We start from the raw sequence: 9,204 nt of genomic DNA on the forward strand, positions 1-9,204 counted from the left end.
CTGAGAATTGGGGTCTCAGATCGGGGAATAGCCCACCCCTTGGACCTGGGGACTGTCCCTATCTGGGGTCCTTCCAAGCCCCAGCCTCAGGCTGACCTGAGGTGTGTGGCCTGGGCTCACTCAACACAAGTGGTCTTTTGGTTTGTGAACTTCCATGTTTATTTACTGCCCGCCAGAGCTGGAAAGGGGAGGGGGCCTCCGATTCCCACCCCCTGGGCCTTGCCGTCCCCACAGCTTTGTCCCTGCCCTGTCAGGCCTAGAAAGGGAGCCTGCCAACTAAAGCCCGCGTTTGCCTTAGGGTTTAAAATGACACTGATAAACAACACTGATTAGCCCAATGACCTTTCAGCTCAGTGCAGATACCAGGCTGAGGCACGTGCAGGAAGAAGTGCTAATAATTCCAAGAAACTGACTTATGTTTTGAAACCACCTCTGAGGAGAGCCAGAGAGTCCCTTTTAAAGTAAAGGGAAACTGGACAGTTAGTTGCAGGGCCACTCCTGGGGACTGGCCAGGCTTTCCTCACCTTCTCTTCTCCACCTTCCTTACAGTTTGAGTCATTACAGGGAAATTGCATTAGGATTTTATCACGGAGGGACAAAGCCAGTGTTCCTTCTTCTCAGAGGGCCTCTCTAACCTCTCGCAATGGAGAAAACGTCTGCCAAGGATTCTATGTGAAGATTTGGGTCCCAGATCTCATTTCCCAAATTGTTCCTGCTAACACAAAATGTAAACATGTTAGCACACGGTTTTGCAAGGCTTAACCAGAATCTGAGCACAGTGATTACTCTGGGATATGAGACTATGGGTGGTTTTAATCCTAGCATATGTTTACCTTTATAACTACCAAGCCTGCTACTAGGATATAAGAAGGGGCAGGAATAAATGTACTTTTGGCCTCATGTGGCTCAGACTTTGAGGAAACAGAATTTAGTCAAGCACAGTGATGAATTCACAACTACAAAAGGGGCTCTTAAAGATGGGGGGCAGGGAAGGCTCCCCTAAAAAAGTGAGTTTGAGCTGAGATGGGAAGGGAGGATAAAAGAGTTTACTAGGCAAAGTCAGTGGAGATGGGGTGGCAAAGGGAGCCTTCCAGACGGGGGACAGTATGTGCCAAGGCCCTGTGGTAGAAGTGAGGGCGCTGCCATCAAGAAATTGCAAGGTCAGCGTTGACTTAGCACCGCAAAGCAGGCTGGAAAAGCTGAGGGCTGTTCTGGGACCAGACAACGATAGCAGGACTTCAGGTCACTGCTGGTTTTCCCTCTGCTAGGAATGTTCTGGGATTTTAAAGTTTTGCCGTGGGCCTGTATTGTCCAGACTGCTGGGGCTCTCCCATCCCATCCTCAGATCCCTTGCTCAGTCCCTCTTCAATGGAATAGGAGCAGGACCTGTGGCTGCCCCAAATAAAGACTGCCTTTCCCCATCACTGTTGCAGCTGGTGCAGACGTACCAAGTTCCGTATGCACAGGTGTCATGCGGTGGCCGCCAGGAACCTCGCTCTCTTCTTTGCCCTTCTCTCCTTCCTGCTGCCTGGAATATGGCTGCCACCAGCTTGGACCATGAGGTTGAGGGACAGAGCAGCATGAGGGAAGATGTGTAGGTCACTTACCATCGAAGTTCTATTCCCGCCCCATCCCTCCTCGTGGACCTAACATGAAAGAAAAATCCTCATCTGTTTCATTTTCTGTCACTTGCTGCCCAGCCTAATTCCCACCACATAACCATCAAGCATTTGCCTGCCAAGTCTGTTGGGACAGAAAACGGGAAGAGAAGGTGTGAAGACATTTCATATGTCTATGTATTTGTTGGTTTTAATTAATTATGGCCTAAATCAGATTGTAAATTTTAACGGAACGGCTCTCAGTTGGATATGAGCAGCCAGAAGAGCCCCCGTCTTCGGGGACAAAGCGCGAAGCCCTGCGCCTCAGGTGTGAACCCCGGGGGGAGATTCACCCGTCTGCCCTTTTCACCAGGACTGCATTTTGGTTTTCAGGCTAAAAAGTTTCATGGGGTTCGCATGTCTGCAACAGTCCTATTTTTCTCTTACCCCCTATTATTATTATTTTTTTTTTCAAACAAGTTGAAATTTTATTACTCATATTTGTTTGCAGACAGGGAGTGTGTAATCTGTTTTTTTTTTTTTACATTTTAAAAATTAATTAATTTTTAAAATTTTGGTATTATTAATATAAAATCACATGGGCAACATTGTGGTTACTAGATTCCCCCCATTACTAGATTTCCCCACCACATACCCCATTACAGTCACTGTCCGTCAGCGTAGTAAGATGCTATAGAGTCACTACTTGTCTTCTCTGTGCTATACTGCCTTCCCCATGCCTCTCCCTATGTTATGTTTGCTAATTGTAATGCCCCTTATTCCCCCTTACCCCTCCCCACCCACCCTCCCCAGTCCCTTTCCCCTTGACAACTGTTAGTCCACTCTTGGGTTCTGTGAGTTTGCTGCTGTTTTGTTCCTTCAGTTTTTTTCTTTGTTCTTATGTTCCACAGATGAGTGAAATCATTTGGTACTTGTCTTTCTTCACCTGACTTATTTCACTGAGCATAATACCCTCTAGCTCCATCCATGTTGTTGCAAATGGTAGGACTTGTTTTCTTCTTATGGCTGAATAATATTCCATCGTGTATATGTACCACATCTTCTTTATCCATTCATCTACTGATGGACACTTAGGTTGCTTCCATTTCTTGGCTATTGTAAATAGTGTTGTGATAAACATAGGGGTGCATCTGTCTTTTTCAAACTGGGATCCTACATTCTTACGGTAAATTCCTAGGAGTGGAATTCCTGGGTCAAATGGTTTTTCTATTTTGAGTTTTTGAGGAACCTCCATACTGCTTTCCACAATGGTTGAACTATTTTACATTCCCACCAGCAGTGTAGGAGGGTTCCCCTTTCTCCACATCCTCGCCAGTATTTGTTGTTCCTAGTCTTTTCTATGCTGGCCAGCCTAACTGGTGTGAGGGGATAGCTCACTGTGGTTTTAATTTGCATTTCCCTGATAATTAGTGATGTGGAGCATCTTTTCACGTGCCTGTTGGCCATCTCAATTTCTTCTTTACGCCCTATTATTTTTGTGTGCCACATGGTAGAATGTGGGTTTCTTTAGGAAGGTGCATGATGTGTTATAGCAGAAATGCCCGCAGGTGCCTCAGAAAGTACAAAAGGAGGCTGCTGCCAAGGTGCAGGGTGTCTGCAGAGTGCCTGACTGGGGGGAGGGGCAGGAAGGCTGGAACAGAGCTCTGAGTCATCCCTGCTCCAGGTTAGGCAAGGAAGGAGTAATTAACACACCCCCGGGGATCCAGCGCCCTACGCAGGGAAGGGAGGAGCCCGGTGTCCGATCTGCTGACACGAGACTCCCCAAGCCCAGGGCCCAGTGGGGCCAACACACCCCACAGACCATCCGATCCCAATCCCAACTCTGCGGGGTGAAGGAGGAGGGAGAAGATGTGTCTGGTCCTCAGGCCAACCGCGTGCTCTGCCATTATTGGATGTGGTCCAAGATTCTATCAGTTGCCCCCAAGGTAGGGAGGTTACTGATCTGGCCAGCACACCTGGTGAGTAAACTGAGAGACATGAGGTTCCTCTATTTTCTTACCAAGAACAGAATTTGACCTTGCTATCGGTGTGCACATGCACGAAAGGGTGTGCCCCTCCGGAATCACGGACAGAACGTGTGAAAACCATTCTAAGGGTCACAAGGCTCCTCAGGGACCTAGGTGGCGTCTGTTGGTTGCACATTACCCTGGATAGACAAGCCTTTTTTTTTCAACTATGGTAAAAAACACAACAATTTACCATTTTAAAATGTACAGTTCAGTGGTGTTTAGTATATTTACTTGGGCAAGCCATCTCCAGAACTTTCTCATCTTGTGAAACTAAGGCTGTGTATCCATTAAACGACTCCTGATTTCTGCCCCCGCCCCCAGCTCTAGCAATCTACTTTCTGTTTCTATTAATTTGGATACTGTAGTCACTTCATGAAGTGGAATCCTACAGTATTTGTCTTTTTGTGACTGACTGATTTCACTGAGCATGCTGTCTTCAAGGTTCATCCACACTGTAGGCAACAACGTAGAGAAAGTGGAACCCTTGTGTATTGCTGGTGAGAATGTAAAGTGGTGCAGCCACTGTGGAACAAAATTTGATGGTTCCTCAAAAAGGTAAACCCAGCAATTCTAGTCTTAGGTATATACCGAGAGAATTAAAGACAGGTATGCAAGCAAATATATATATATATACACACACACATCTACACAGCAACACTATTTACAACAGCCAGAAGGTGAAATCAGCCCAAATGTCCATGGATGGATGAATGGATAAACAAATAGTGATATATACACACAACGGATTATGCAGCTATAAAAAGGAATGAAGCATTGATACCTGCTACATTAACCTCATAAACATTATGCTAAGTGAAAGGATCCAGGCATAAAAAGGTCATAGAGAGTGTGATTCTGCTTACAAGAGAAATCCAGAATAGGTGAATCCATAGAGACAGAAAGCAGGCTGCTGGCTGTGAGGGGGAAGGGGCGAGCGGACTGGGGAGGGATCTGCCCCAGACTTGCTCAGTCAGGACCTGCATTTTAACCAGAACCCCAGATGGTTCCAGCTCCTGCAAGTGAGAAGCGCTGCTCTGTGATTTTCCTGAATGTGGCATCAATTCCTCCCTGGCCAGCCAGCCCCAAGGCCTCCTGCCTCTGTGCCCAGTCAGGGCAGACTCACCCCCAGCCCGGCAGTGTTCTCAGGGGTCTTCTCATCGCTCAGGTGGGTGCCGCTCAGCCGACTGCAGACAGCACTGAGTGCTGGCCCCGACTCTGGGCTCTCGCTGCCTGCTGAGACAAGAGGTGGGCAAGAGGCAGGGAGCGAACACATGCTGGCTGCAGGGAGGCTTTCTCTGCTGGTATTTGCCATGCTCTCCCGGATGCAATGGGCCCAGCAGACCCCGGGATTCGCAGTCTGCCAGGGAGAAGAGAAGCTGCAGAAAGGATTAGAGGCAAGGACGGTCTACTCCCACCTCTGACACAAGGGTCAGGAGATTCCCCGAAGGCATGTTAGCAGGGGCTGCCCTGTGAGATTAAGTTTAGCTTTTCCCCGCCAGAGCCCGGGGCGCTGGAAGGAGGGTGGTGGGACCAGTGTGTGAGGTGGGGCAGAGTTAGAGTCCCCAGGGCCTCTTGAGTGACGCGAGGAGGGCTCTGGGCCTTGACAAGGACAGCTCGGCTTTACGGAGCTCTCCGGCTCAGTCCCTGTACCAGGCGCTGGGGCCCACTTTGGTCTCATCTTCCCCACCATGTTCCGAGACGAGAGGTCACAGTTGTTTGCCCGGAGTGGTGTGATTGCACGTGGCGGAGCTGTGGTTGGCCCCTGTCTCTCTTTCCATAGTCTCGAGGCTCACAAGCCTGGCTGGTGGGCTCCCCTGTTTCTCCTGATGCCCTCCTAGAACACGGCTTGTCTGCCATAGCATGGACGAAGACACAGCTGTCCTCACCAACATCACTCCTGTACGCCTAGGGCACTCTGGCCCTGAGAGAAAGAAATCACAAATAACCTCATTGTTCACTCCAAGAACTTCCCAGAAACACTGGACAGCTCTCCCAAGAAAAGGCATCAGCTGATGGTTTATACCCCAAACTCCTCAAACTCTTCACCTCCAAATCCCCATCTACCATGCCCATGAACTCGCAACCGTGTTGTGATCCTGGCCTGATCCCGGCGCTTTGAGGGCCCTGCCTTAAACACACTTCAGAAACATCCCTGACTGTGGCAACATCGCCCCTCCCGTTCTGAGCCCCTAAGGGCGGTCTCGGCGCTTTCCCCCACCCTGGCAAGAACACATGGCTTTGTCTTAGCAATAGACAGGGCTGGCTCTCTGGGCCTGTGCCCAGTGCAGGCACCCAGGCTCTGCACGGAGAAGGGCTACGTCATTCGGCCCCATACCTGGTAAATGTTGGCTATTACTACTGACCATGTCCTGACCCCATACCATTAGGCAAGCCCTTTCTTCATGGAGCTTGGATCCTGGACTTGGCTCCAATAAGTGACTCTGAGGTTTTTGTTTTTATTTTTGAACCCATATGCTCCATTGGGAAAGTGGATCTCCTCTTCCCCCAAGCTTCTGACTTTTCGGATGTGAAAGGCCAAAGCCCCCGGCATATGCTGGGCTGGCCTGATAGAGTCCCTCTCTGTGCCAGGAACTCAGAAGGCTCCGGAGGAGCAGGCTGGGAGAGTGGCCTCTGGGACTTCTGGCCCTGTGGACACCGTGGCATCCCAGAGGTCTGCTTAGGAGGCTGTGGAACAGAGGGAGGTGCCTTGTTGGGTGTCGGCCGGTAAAGGGCAGAAGCAGGACATGGGCAACAAGGGGAAAAGAGGGCTTTCGGGGAGGGGGAACAGCATGGGACAGCATGGAGCAGCACTGTGATACTGTGATTTATAATAAATATACATTGGTCTTCATCTCATTCCTGGCACCCAGATTCTAAAATCCTTGGAATTTCCTAAGTGTTAAGAATAGTAAAGGTGACCTTTGGAAAAGTCCTAGGTAAGCTAAGGATAGGGCTGGTTGCTAGGGGAACCAACCACGTGATTAGAGGGTTGGAACTTTCCATCCCGCCCACCAGCCTCCAGGGAGAGGGGTGGGATTGAACTCAACCACCAATGGCCAGTGATATAATCAGTTATGCTGCTGTAATGAAGCTTCCATAAAAAGCCAAAAGGTTGGGGTCCAGAAGGCTTCCAAGTTGGTGAATGCATAGAAGTTCAGGTGGGGGAGAGGCATTTGTAGACACCTTTCCCCATACACTGCCCTATGCATCTCTTCTGTCTGGCTGTTCCTGAGTTACATACTTTTATAAAACTGGTAATCTAATAAGCAAACGTTTCTCTGAGTTCTGTGAGCTGATCGAGCAAATTACTGAACCTACAGAGGGAGTCATGAGACCCTCCCATCTACAGAGAGTCGATCAGAAGCACAGGTGACAACCCCTGCCTTTCACCTGGCATCTGACCAGGCGGTGGTTGGGACTGAGCCCTTTGCCTGTGGAATCTGACACTATCTCCAGGCAGACAGTGTCAGAATCTAATTGAATGGTAGGACGCCCAGCTGGTGTCAGAGAATTGCTTGTTGGCATTGGGAAAAAGCACACACAACCAGCATGGAACAGTGTTGTTTGCTGGGATACAAAGAGTGGCCAGGGCCCTGAGGAGTGACAGGTACCAGGTCAGGGGAGGCCTGAGAGCAGCCAGGGCTTTGACTGCTCCCAGCAGCCTCTGCAGTTCAGGTGGGGGCGGGGGGTGCCTGGTCAGACTGAGCTTTGGGGAAGTGGCAGGACCTTCCTGAGTAGAGCAAGGAGGCTGGTGGGAAGGTCAGGGAAGAGGTGCTGAAGGGTCAGCAGGGGAGACAGGATGGAGGGGGGAGGCACACCACACCTCGTGAGGAATGGAGGGTGACAGGAAGGTTTCTCAGCATGGGAGGAAGAGGCTTCTTCCAATTTCCCACAGATAAGCACATAGCATCTAGTTCAGAGATGCAGAGGCAAACGCAAGGGAATTTTAAAAACCTCCAAAGCGGCCACCTCAAAGAAGCAGGACAGGGCACTGCTATTTTAAATTATTTAAGTTTGTGCATGTTGCATCTTAATAGCAAAATTAATATGAAAAAGATGCATGCCGTTTCTAGGAGCTAGTCAATGTATTTTTAATTAATTAATTTCATTAAGACTTTAGGTTTTAGCAGAAGTGAGTGGAAGGTACGGAGATTTCCCATGTACCCCCTTGAGGGGACCATTTGTTACCTAGGAAGAATCTACTTGGGCACATAATCACCCAATGTCCATAGTTTACATTGGTGTTCACATTTGGTGTTGGTGAGGTCTGTGGGTTTGGACAAATAGATACTTCCAAGTATCCATCATCATACCATCATGCAGAGGAGTTTCATTGCTCTAGAACTCTCTGTGCTCTACCTATTCATCCTTCCCCAACACCCGGCAACCACTGATCTTTCTACTGTCTCTATAGTTTTGGTTTTTCCAGAATGTCATATTGTTGGAATCATATAGCATGTAGCCTTATCCGATTGGCTTTTCAACTCAGTACTATGCATTTAAGGTTCCTCCATGTCTTTTCATGGCTTGATAGTTCATTTCATTTTAGTCCTGAGTAATATTCCATTGCCTAAGGTTCCACAGTTTTTCAACTTCTGAAGGACATCTTGGTGGCTTCCAAGTTTAGGCTTTATGAATTAAAGCTGCTATAAACATTTGTGTGCAGGTTTTTTCAGCTTTGGGTAAATACCAAGGAGTGTGATTGCTGGATCATGTGGTGAGAGTATGTTTAGTTTTGTAAGAACTGCCAAACTGTCTCCTTAAGTGGCTGCACCATGTTGCATTCCCACCAGCAATGAGGGAGCATTCCTGCTGCTCCACGTCCTCGCCAGCATTTGATACTGTCGGTGCTCTGGACCATGGCCATTATGATAGGTATGTAGTGGAATCTCGTTGTTTTAATTTGCATTTCCCTGATGATACATCTGCGTATCTTCTCTGATGAAGTATCTGTCAAGGCCTTTCACCCATTTCTTACTCTGGGTTTCTTGTTCAGTTTTAAAAGAGTTCATTGTATATTTAGGATAATAGTCCTTAATCAGCTATGTCTTATTTTTTTTCCAGTTTTATTGAGAAATAATTGACATACATCACTGTGTAGGTTTAAGGTGAACAGCATGATGGTCTGATTTACATATATTGTGAAATGATCACAATAGGTTTAGTTAACATCCATCATCTCATATGGACACACTGATGTGTCTTTTGTAAATATTTTCTCCTAGTCTGTGGTTTGTCTTCTCATCCTCTTGATAGTTCATGTTTTTTTAACTTCACAAAATCCAGGAAGTAGAACAAAGGAACAAGCCACCTTTGGGGGGTAAAGTTCCCAAAGCAATTAAAAGAAAGAGTTGGGTGGGGCTGCATGGGCTGTGCAGGCCCACAGAATGCGGCAGCTGGCCCCTGTGGCTGATTTTGGAAGGCTGCTCCCTCCAGAGAAGAGCCCTTGTGTCCCAGCAGCCTCCGACTGCCCAGAAGCCCATAGCTACCATTGCAGAGGGTCGCAGTGGGTCTTCACGGTGTGGGAAGGATGATGGGGTTGGTGGCTCAGCACCAGAACATTTCATCCATGAGAA

Source organism: Manis pentadactyla, chromosome 4 (assembly GCF_030020395.1).
Source record: "Manis pentadactyla isolate mManPen7 chromosome 4, mManPen7.hap1, whole genome shotgun sequence".
NCBI lineage: Eukaryota > Metazoa > Chordata > Mammalia > Pholidota > Manidae > Manis > Manis pentadactyla.